This window comes from Equus asinus, chromosome 6 (genome assembly GCF_041296235.1).
Source record: "Equus asinus isolate D_3611 breed Donkey chromosome 6, EquAss-T2T_v2, whole genome shotgun sequence".
Taxonomy (NCBI): Eukaryota; Metazoa; Chordata; class Mammalia; order Perissodactyla; family Equidae; genus Equus; species Equus asinus.
Window position 1 is genome coordinate 68,781,085 of NC_091795.1, and position 12,184 is coordinate 68,793,268.

Consider the following 12,184-nt stretch of genomic DNA (forward strand, 5'->3'; position numbering starts at 1 on the left):
CAGAACACATTGCTCTAAGATTCACCTCTTCACGTCCTTGAAGCAATTGCCAAGCACAGGAATACTTGGAAACATCTTATTACACCTACCAGTGTCATTTGACTCTTTAACAAGCTAAAAACCAATCTCAATGACTAATGCCGCCATTGAAGAGCTGTAGTTTCTATTGACCTCTATCTGTGGATAAGAAATTTCTTGAGTTTTTTGGGCCAGAGATTCTCTCCCTCCATCATAGTTAAAATTTTACTTGCAGGATGAGAAGACTGAAGAAAAGCTGAGTGATTTCCTGGACGTGTTTCCTTCAGAAAGCAGTCTCATTAAAGTAGCTTGTAGATAGTTCTAAACTACCTTAAATAAGACAAGCTCTGGTTTTTAAAAAGATATAACTCTGTGCAGTGTCTGTGCATTTTTTTTAAATGCTTGCCGTGCCTTTTTCCTGTATTCATGAATAGCGTAGGTGACATACGTAATAATTTATGGGCTTAGACAGCTATAATGAGTCTCCAGACATGGTTAGTTCCAAAGAAATGTTTAGTAACGTGCAATTTTTGCAAAGGCTCTTGGTTTTTCTTTGAGACCCATGGCCAGGTGTGTTTGGATAAATGCTTCTCTGCCTTTTCAGCCTCATCATCACCACTAAATTCTCCCAAGTTAGTACTAACCTTGCTGCCCTTCCTTGATCTGGTTCCGACTAGCCTGACAGGATGCCTTCTCATTAATCAGGGCCTTTAAATCACCCCCACCCTTCCCCTAGCTAAAAAAAAAAGTTCCCTATGGTCTGACTAAGGTGTTGAGAGAGAATGGTATGCCATTCCAACTTTTTCTCTCCACTCGGTTGTCCAACAATTCCAATCCAAACACCCTGAAATTGCTTACGGTTATTTCATCTTCTCCCTTCAAGCTCTGCCTACTGGAACTGAAAAAAAGCTTCTTCGTTGTACTGTATCTTAGCATTAATGTCTCTTCTCTGCCTGTTGTAAAGAGATAAGCCTATGGACATGATCACACTTGACTAGGCCGACCACGTAGGAAGATGGAATAGACTTTAAATGATAAGCTATTATAATTAGTAAAGCCTTTTAAGTCTTGATTTATTTTTTATAGTCAGTATCTGGTGACAAGTAATCTTAATAACTGCAAAATCTGAGAGGGTTAAAGGAAATATCGGTTCACAAATAGTTTGTTACGAATTTATTTATTTAGAAATAGAATATTCTATTAGGAACTACAAACAGACTACGAAGGACAGAATAGGCTCTGCTGCTGAAGTCAAGAATACTTTAATCCACTTAAAAAGAAAAATGTCCAGTTCCAATAGAGAATGAAAATAATTGACTACTGTTTTGTCTTGCTTTGTTTTTTAAATGAACTTAATTCTTAAATAATTATAAATTACTATCCCCACCCTTCTTGCTTCCTCCTGGAGGGAAGTCTTTGCATGACACATAAAGACAAAGGAGTATCACTGGGCACCTATGATGGGCTAGACAGCTTGGAACCCAGGAAGAATTTGGGACCAATTGGGACTTTCTATTCTATCGTTCAAGCACTCATAAGTAGAAGCTTAAACAATCTCTTTGTGAAAAAATATATATTTCTTGCAGATCATGACACGAGTTTGGAAAGAAGTGGAGGCAAGAAGGCCTGTCATTTGCAATGACACAGAAGGGCCAAATCAAACCCTGTGAAGAAAGCAAAAGTGAGATGGATTTACCCAAGATCATTTCCCTGGATACCTCCAGCTCCATTAGATCCAAATTTCCAGTGATGACTCTGAAGCATCAGATCATGTAATCTGAAATACAAGGGTATATAGCACAAATAATGAAATATTTTAACAATAAAAACACCAAGTGAATTAAATATTCCTGTTCTATAGCCCTATTAGAATTATTCAAGAGACCTCCTGGATGCAATCTGTTAAGGTAAGTACAATGACTCTGTTTTTCCAATGCTCTGGGCAGAATTTAAAATGCATGTGATCATATAAGCACAGCAGATCAATTTTTAAACTAGCTGAGTCCCAACACTTCATTCTGACCAGTGATTACACACTATTCACCTCTCCTCCTCTTCCTTCCTTTCCTCTACCACATTAAATTCCACAGCTAACTTAGAAAGTAAGGTGTCCTTTTAGGAACAAAGAAGACATTAAGTATTTTCTTCCATAGGATGCCAAGCGAGAACCCACCAAACTGCTTGTCTCTGTAAACATTTGCTTTTATTATTGCTCTAGTATTCTATTATCATCAAATCTCATCACGTAGGAGAATTAAATCTCATTTTTAAAAATGCAGTTTTCATAGAGACATATATCCTCCATTTAAAACACCCAAAACCAAAATGCTGAGTCTGTCACTTGAGGCCCTTTGGGTATCCACTCTCCCCTTCAATCACCCTAAGCTTCAGCCAAAGTGGGCCCCTCACAATGACCCAAACAGACTCTGTACCATGGTGCTTCTCAGCTCGTCCTCAAACTCTTCTGTCTACCTGGAACTCCTGCCTTCTCATTTACCATTTGTTTACTCACGAACTCAGGACACAGGCACTTGTTAACTCGATCTGTACCAATATGTATGCCTGCCTCAACCCTATGCCTGCTTCAAGAGTGAGGACTCTAATTCAAGGCCACGCAATTATTCTATGAAATCATTGTTCATCCTTCTGATAAGAACAACTTATTCATCTATCCATTTATTCAGTTAAATATTATATTGAACTCCTATTGTATGTTAAGTCCTAATGATACAAGTACAAATGAAATCTATTCCCTGACTTCGTGGAACTTGAAGCCTCACTGAAAAGCAAACCAATAAAAAAGTAATTACCTTACAATTATAGAGTGGAACGGCAGATTGTGCAAAGTGTGCCTCGAAAACTTAAACCATCCTGGAAGGGCCATCATCCTCTTCCCAGAGGAGAGAGCAGCTGATCTGAGTCTTGAAATTCAAGAAGAGTTGGTTAAATAAAGAAGAAAATGAAGGATATTCTAGCCAGAAACAAAAGGCACGAGGAAAATAGCATTACTTTCCTCACAGAGTGTGAGGAAAATCCAGGTTTTCTAAGTGGACAGATTGCATATGCACTGCAAGTCATTTGTAGTGAATTACATGAAAGAAGTTTGGTGGGTGAGTGGCCAGAGATGAGATTAAGATGCAAACAACAAGCAGATCTTGAAACATGTCTGAGAACTTAGTTAAGAAATTTATACTTGATCCTGAAAGGTTAGGGAAAGTATCGAAAAATGCTAAGCAGGGAGGAGCAAGATCAGAATTTGGTTCTGAATGGGATCATCATCCACCCAAACACTTAAGCCAGAAATGGAAGAGGCAAACATGCTATCATCTTCTCTCTCCATCTCTCACATTTCAGCCGCCAAGTCCCAGGTTTCATTGTTAAATAAATCTAGGCTCCATCTACTTCTTTCCCCTCTGCTGCCACAATCTGAAACCAAGTTCAAAAAAGATGTCTTCAGGACTCTTTCAAGAATGTGCTAACAGGTCTCCTATGTCTATCATCCACATAATAATATGAATGATATTCTAAAAATGTAAATCCGATCATGCTGTGTTTCTGCTTAAAATGTTTCATTGATGTAATCCTAAAAAGGTGATTAGAGAAGACCCTTCTGAGGTCTTTCTATCTAAGGTGAGACCCGCAAGATTTGCAGAAGCTAGCTATTCAAAGAACTAGGGAAAAATGAGAATGCTATCATTAACTGAGTGAAAAGGCAACCCACGGAGAGGGAGAAGATGTTTACAGCACAGAGCTTATGGACAGAATTAAAATAAAATAGCAATAAAAGGCACAAGTGGCAGCCCTTCCATGACAGAGAAGTGAAGAATGCCAAGGAACACTAATCAAGTCCTGCTGTTGACTGAATATTTGTGTCTACCCCAAATTCATATGTTGAAGCCCTAATCCGCAATGTGATAGTATTTGAATATGATGGGGCCTTTAAGTTAGAAGAGGTCACAAGGATGGAGCCCCCATGATGGGATCGGTGCCCTTATAAAAGGCTGAAGAGACCAACGTTCTCACTCTCCATCACATGAGGATACAGAAAGAAGGCAGCTGTCTGTAAGCCAGGAAGAAGGCCTTCGCCAAGAACCCAACTGTGCTGGCACTCTGATCTGACTTCCACCTCCAGAACTCCTGAACTTCCATAAATGTTTGTGTGTAAGTCACTCAGGCTATGGTATTTTGTGGATACAGCCTGAACTAGGACAAGTCTTATGGAATATAGCAAGATCACAGTTTGAGTTTATGTATGTATCAGTAACCAAGATGCTCGATTTAAATAAAAAGATAGGGTACAGAAAGAAACAATGCCCAGTGTTACATAGACATTTTGTCATCAATTGGTGATTTCAGTTCAACAAAAAGATATAAAGATCAAAGTGGGGCTGCAGTTTTAAGAAAGGCTAGGCAGCAAGCCTGTAGGCAGGGCAGTCTCCTGCCTGCTCGCTGGGGCCCAGGCCTGGTTCCTGCTGAGGACTGAGAGACAAGCAGCACCAGTAGGTGGACTGAAAGCTCATTGTTTTGGATTTGTGAAACTTCCATCTGAGAATGCCACCAAAGTTGAAGAGTTCCATTTCCTTCCAAACACTTCAGTGCTTGATCATAAAGTAGAAAAGTTACTTCCAGGTTTCACTAGCTAGTATGCTTCTGAGATAGACTACAACTTTTTTATTAAAAATGAACACAAGTATTGAAGATGTGATATTTTGTTAGAATTAGGGCACATGGTAGTGGAAAAAATGGAATTTAATCTCACATATTATGTAAGAGGCTATATTTTAGACATCTCATATTAATATATACCTTATAATCTGGTGCTTCATTTGTCAATTTTTGCCCTGTTCCTAGCTCCAGGTCTCATGTCTTTAATGACCATTTGCATGTACTCCTGCCCTTGGGCTATCTGTAAGAGCAATATATGGTTGAGGCAGTTTGTGCAGCCCTGCAAAACAAGGGGGTGGTTATGCAGCCCTCAATCTATGGCGATACCACAGTAGGGAGAAGGATATGATTGAAAGTCATTCAGTCAGTCTGGAGGAGAAGGAACCGACAAAAAACATACTGGTTAACAAGAGGGAAAATTGAAAGTCAGAAGAAATATCAAACAAGAATTTTGGGAGGGGGCCGGCCCAGTGGCGCAGCAGTTAAGTTCGCACGTTCTGCTTCTTGGTGGCCCGGGGTTTGCTAGGTCGAATCCCGGGTGTGGACATGGCACCACTTGGCAAAAACCATGCTGTGGTAGGCATCTCACATATAAAGTAGAGGAAGATGGGCACGGATGTTAGCTCAGGGCCAGGCTTCCTCAGTAAAAAGAGGAGAAGTGGCAGCAGTTAGCTCAGGGCTAATCTTCCTCAAAAAAAAAAAAAGAAAAAGAAAAAGAATTTGGGGAGTTTATCTCCATGAATGCTGATGTTTCAGGGCCACCAGAGGCAGGGGAAACCAGCTCTCTGCCTTATGCTTGAATTTTTAAAAGATTGAGCCATGTCAGAAAATTACTAGCCATGGAGTTATATTAAATTCATACAGCTTTTCCAATAAAGCTGTCTATTTCCATTAAGTCAAAAATTTATAATACTTTAATGAAAACTACAGAGGGTAGTGGTCAATTTCTCTATTACGTGAAAGAGAGATAATGATGGTCAATAATAAAATAATCAAAACATTTACGAAGCTATAGATCTGTATAAATAGCAACAGCAAGCCCCTTCCTGCCTCCAGATTGCTCACTTGCCTGTTTAAAAAGGCCCTCTGGCTCCCCCTTGGCCCTAATAAATTCTAATCCCCTCAACCTGTCATATGCTGCCCTTCATCATGTTGTACAACACTTACTAAGTGTCCAACACTGTTCATGTGCTAGATCAAACAGTAAATAAGATGCAGTGCCAGCACTCAAGGAAGTCATGGTGTAATTGAAGTGTCAATACAGCACCATAAATTGTACAAAGAAGCATTAGCAAAGTTCAGTTGGAGAACAGATGGAGAATTCAAGGAAGTCTTCATAGAGGTGGTTTGTAGTTTGATCTTAAGGATAAAGAGGACTTTGAAAAGAAAAGGATTTCTAAGTGATAATAAAAGCATGTGCAATAGCTTAGTCATAGAGATTGTGATGTATGTGAGGTGTAATGAAGAGTTCATTAAAATTAAAGAATAAGTTACAGAGGAGAGAGTGTGGGAGATGCAACTGGACAGGACATCAGTGAAGATTGAAGTGTATCTTGTGATCACTTGGAAGCCTGACATGGTTTTAGCAGAATAATGAATATTGAGATTTGCTGTCATTGATAGTTTCATTATAGATTTATATCTGAGGAATGTAACTCAAATGAAAAACGAACCTATGTAGGAAAAGACTGGTATTAGGAAGATCAGATCAGAAGCTCTTTCCAGGAAAGAAATAATGAAAGTCATGAAAACAGTGTTGGAAAAAAGACTGGATTCAAGAGATATCTGTGGTAATCTTACGGAATTTGTGGTGACTTAGACATAGAGTGGGTGGAGAAGGAACTCATTTCACTAAGCTTTCCAGCTTGAGAGACTGAATGGGTGTTGCCCCTACTTATGAAGAGGAAAGCAATACAAGGAAGAATGTTTTGAGTGGGAGAGAGCTAAGAAGTTTAGTTTGGAACATTTTGTTTGGGGTCACTGCAATATATCCAAGAGGAAAGGTCAAATACACATTGGAAATATACAGAGAATACAGAAGGAAGGGTGTGATGAAGACAGATAGATGTACGAAAATTAGTAGCTTGTGCCTTACAGTTGTGATCATGGAAATTGTTGAAATAACTCAGGAATAGTGAAGAAAAAAAAATAGAAGAGATAATAGATGTCCTTCAAAACAAGATACTAAATTGAAAGTACAGGACTTTGTTTTTTAGAAGAAAGTTTGATGGGGTCTCTAATTTTGTAGAATGATTGTATTTTTGAATAATGAGATAGATTTGGCCACATTTAACAAAAACTTTAAGGAGCAAACTAAGTAAATTAGCAATTCTTATTGAATGTTAAATTCAAACTTGGATATTAGCATTCAAAAGTGAGGATTAAAAAAGAACTTCCATTGCAACTTTATTTGGTTTAAGATAGTTAATGAAATGTATTCCAGTGGAAGTAATTACCAAGTCCCAGGGTCTATTAAATTTTAAGTTGCTGTCATCAGGTTATAATATTGATGCTTCCACAACCTCTCCTAATTAACACATCATGTACAGCTAACTTCCACAACACCTAAGTCCAGCAATTCTCATTTTTAAACCCTGGATTAAAAATCAAAACAAAACATAACAAAAAAGTTAAGAAGCTTGTAAATGATTCAACCTTAAATTTTTAAATACTATTTATTATGCTCAAATTTACATATCATCTCTCTAAATTTGAAATCTATTTTATTCATTTGTCACTTTGCTTCTTTTGTTTGTTTATATTTTCCTATTCATTTCTTTCCTGGCAGTATTTGGAAAACCTAATGTTAACTGAAGGAAAGAAGCATTTGTTTACCCAGCCATAGGGCAAATACAACTGATTTTAGCCATTATTGTACCTGGTAAAAGGGAAATAAGTAAATACTTCTTAAGAGATAGGAGGTTCAGATTTCTGCTTCCAGAAATATGGAGTAGACATGCTTTTCTCTATTTCCCCCACTGAGTACAACTGAAAAAGCAGACGTTATATATCAAACAGGCATAAAACTCTGAAAGATTGAGAGGAGAAGGGAGACCAGTGAGGGGTCTTGGGACTCATCAACAACATGATGATGAGTTCACTGGGTTTTTTTTTTTTTGGCCTCAGATATCCCACACTTGGAGCTGGAAAAAAAATGTCCTAATAAAAACCTTCTCTCCCTAGCCAAAGGCCCAGGAGAGGGGCTATCTAGAAAGACAGAAAACATTTAGAATAACTGCTTACTCCAACTAAACACCAGGAATAGACACATCATGGTAAAAATGCTGAAAGTCAAAGACGAAGGTAAACTTTGAAAGCAGCACAAGAAAAACACTGTGTCACTTACAAGGGAACTCCAATAAGATTAATGTCTGACTTCTCAGCAGAAACAGTATATGCCGGAAGGCAGTGGCATAACATATGCAAAGTGTTCAAAGAAAAAACTAGCAAGCAAGAATCCTATGACCAGCAAAGCTATCTTTTAAAGAATAAGGAAAAATAAAGACTTTTCCAGATAAACAGAAGCTTAGAGAATTTGTTGATAGCAGACTTGCCTCATAAGAAATACTAAAAGTTCTTCAGGCTGAAAGAAAATGAACCCAGATGGTAATGTGAAGCCACATGAAGAAAGAGCACTGGGAAATGTAATTATGCAATTCTGAAAGACGCGATAAATGCACATTTTTCTCCTTCCATTTCCTAACTGATTTAAAGAACAATTCTATAAAATTCTATATAGAATGTATTGTTAGGCCTATAATACATAGAAATGTAATATATGTGTAATACACATTGCCAATAATAGCACAAAAGAGGTAGTGGGAGCAAAGTTATATTGGGCTAAGAAAGTGACTACAATGATAACCTAATAATTGTAGCAATGTACTCTGGTTTTGTAACATTAATAGATATAATACATATAAAAATAATACCACATAAAGGGAGAAAAAGAAATAGCTCTATATAGGAGCAACATTTCTCTATATCATTGGAATTAAGCTAGTTTAAATCTGAAGCTGATTCTGGTAAGTTAAGATGTATCTCATAACATTAGAGCAACCACTAAATAATAATCCAAAAATGTAGTGAAAAAATCATTCAAAGAATTAACATGCTACATTGGAAATTATTCACACAATGCAAAAGAAAGCAGTAAAATAGGAATAAAGGAAAAAAGAAATGAGACATATAGAAAACAAAAAGTAAAATGAAACGTACATGTAATTGTATCTATAATGACATTAAATGTGAGTAGGTTAAACAAGTCAATCAAAAGGCAGAGATTGTCAGACTGAATTAAAAACAAGCAAACAAAAAATCACAATCCAATGACATGCTGTCTACAGAAGACACACTTTAGATCAAAAGACACAAATAGATTGAAAGTTAAAGGATGGAAAACTACACGTGATGCAAATAATCACAGGAAAGCTGAAGTGGCTATCCTAATTTAGACAAAAATAGACTTTAAAATAGAAAACACTACTAGAGATAAAGAGGGACATTTTATAATGGAAAAAGTCCAATTCATCAGAAAGCTATAACAATTATAAGTCTAAATTGGCAAATGCTTAGCTAAATTGACCAAGAAAAAAAGAGAGAAGACTCAAATTGCAAGATTTGGAAATGAAAGAGGAGACATTATAACTGGCCTTGCAAAAATAAAAAGATCAAAAGGAATACTTTGAACAATTTTATGCTAACAAATCAATAACTTAGATGAAATGACACATTCCTAGAAAGACGCAAACTACCTAAACTGATTCAAGAAGAAACAGACAATGGAATAAAGCTATAATAATGAAGAGATTGAATTCATATTCAAAAAACTACCCATACAGAAAACAAAGGCCCAGATGGCTTCATGAAAATGAAATTAAGAAAACAATTTCATTCACAATAGAATCAAAAAAAATAAAATACTCAGGAATAAATTTAACAAAAGAAGTGCAAAATGTACACTCTGAAAACAACAAAACATTGTTGAAAGAAATTAAAGAAGATCTAAATAAATGGAAAGCATCCTATGTTTATGCATCAGAAGACTTAATATTGTTAAGATACCAGTACTCCCTAAACTGATCTACAGATTCAACATAATCCCTATCAGAATCTCAGTTGACTTTATTAAAGAAATTGGCAAACTGATCCTAAAATTCATGCTGAATTGAAAGTAACCCAAAATAGCCAAAACAATCCTTAAAAAGAAAAACAAAACAGGAGGACTCACACACCCTGATTTCAAAACTTACTATAAAGTAATGTCATGGAGACAGTGTGTTACTGGCACAAGGATAGACATATAGGAAAAAATCGAGACTCAGAAATAAATCTATACATCTAAGTTCAACTGATATTCAATGAGGGTAGCAAGACTATTCAATGAGAAAGAATAGTCTTTTCAACAAACAGTGCTAGGACAAATGGATATCCACATACTAAAGAATGAAGTTCATTTCATATAGAAAAGTTAACTCAGAATGGATGGAAGACGTAAATGTAAGAGCTAGAACTGTAAAACTCTTAGAAGAAAACATAGGGGCAAATCTTAATGACTTCAGATTTTGCAAAGGATTGGACTTCATCGGTATTTAAAACTTTTGTGCTTCAAAGAATACTATCAAGAATGTGAAAAGAGGGGTCGGCCCCATGGCTGAGTGATTAAGTTTCTGCACTCCACTTAGGCAGCCCAGGGTTTCACTGGTTCGGATCCTGGGCACGGACATGGCACCACTCTTCAGGCCATGGTGATGTGGCGTCCCACATGCTACAACTAAAAGGATCCACAACTGAAATATACAACTATGTACTGGGGGGATTTGGGGAGAAAAAAAACAAGAAGATTGGCAACAGTTGTTAGCTCAGGTGCCAAACTTTAAAAAAAAGAAAAGAGAAGAACATGAAAAGACAATTCACAGAATGCAAGAAAATATTTGCAAATTATATATTCAATAAAGGACTCGTAGAATGTATAAAGGACATTTGCAACTCAATAATAAAAGGACAACCTAATTTAAAAATGGACAAAGAATTTGAATAAACATTTCTTCAAGTAAGATATGCAAATAAGCCATAAGCACATAAAAGACTTCTTAACATCATTAGTCATCAGGGAATGCAAATTAAAACCACAATGAGAAACCACATCACAAACATTAAGGATCGCTAGAATCAAAAAGTCAGATAGCAAGCATGTGGAGAAATTGAATACTCATACGCTGCTGGTGAGAATGTAAAATGGTGCAGCGGCTTTGGAAAACAATCTGGCAAGTTCTTAGATGATTAAACATAGAGTTACCATAAAACCCAGCAATTCCATGCCCAGGTATATACCCAGAAGAAATGAAAACAAATGCCCAAACAAAAACTTGTTCACAAATGTTTATAGCAGCACTATTCATAATAGCTAAAAGGGGGAAATCATTCAATGTCTGTTAATGGATGATTGGATAAGCAATATATGGTGTATCTATACAAGGAAATGTTATTCAGCCATAAAGAGGAATGAAGTACTGATTCATGCTACAAATGGATGAAATTTGAAAACATTACGCTAAGTGAAAGAAGCAAGTCACAAAAGACCACTTATTATATGATTCCATTCATATAACTGTCCAGAATAGGAAAATACATAGAGATAGGAAGTTGATTAATGGTTGCTTATGGCTGGGAGTATGGAGGGATCGGAAGGTGATGAAAATGTTCTAAAATTCATCATGGTGTTGGTTGCACTTATCTGTGAATATACTAAAAATCATTGAATTGTGCTCTTTAACTCAGTGAATTGTATGGTATGTGAATTATATCTCAATAAAGATGTTAAAAAAAAGAAACCTGGCCATTGTGGTAAGGGAACCCAACTGAGACAAAATTTAATTCCTACATCAATGGTGGTGCTGGGAACAGGTCAAGAAAATCTACTTGGAAGAGGTGACGTTTGAGATGGTTCTTAAGGGTAAGTAAAAGTCGTATTTAATCTCTTTTTCTCATATCTAGTCTTGAAAGATAAAAATGAATATTTTGCTATTCATTTGCCTTCAAATCCTTTGAAAACTTGCTGTGTGCCTCAAGTATTTTATAAAAGATTCCCCCCATATCCTTAGATAAAAGAAGAAAAATATTTTTTAAATCACCAAAAATTGAATATCTCTGATCTTTTTAAAAGTTACACTCTTCATCCCCTCTTTAATACTAATAATTTGTGTCAGATATCCACACTGAACAATCTGTGCTAGCATACTAGCCCACTGCCTTGGGCAACTAGAAACATTAGTCAGGGTAATGCCCAGCTTAGTCAGGATAATGTCTGTTTTTGGACACTCTGTTTTCTGTCTCCTTTGAGTTGACAGTCTCTACCCAGATGGGCAGTGGGGAATTTGAGATTCTCATGCCTTACACAGCAGGGAAGGCTGCCAGGCTAATGGTCACTAGTTGAGAGTGAACTACCATTTATCCGTTTTTCACTCATTTATCAATGCATGTAATTCTTCCACAAATTTGT

General features: G+C 36.7%; 1 protein-coding gene across 1 annotated transcript in view; it reads left to right on the plus strand.

Moving 5' to 3' along the window:
* Nucleotides 1–1,790: 1,790 nt before the first annotated feature.
* Nucleotides 1,791–12,184, plus strand: part of SLC8A1 (solute carrier family 8 member A1) — a 399,887-nt gene continuing 389,493 nt past the window's right edge. Inside the window, exon 1 of the mRNA XM_070512196.1 lies at nt 1,791–1,925. The gene's annotated coding sequence lies outside the window, so the exon portion shown is untranslated. The remainder of the gene's footprint in view (nt 1,926–12,184) is intronic.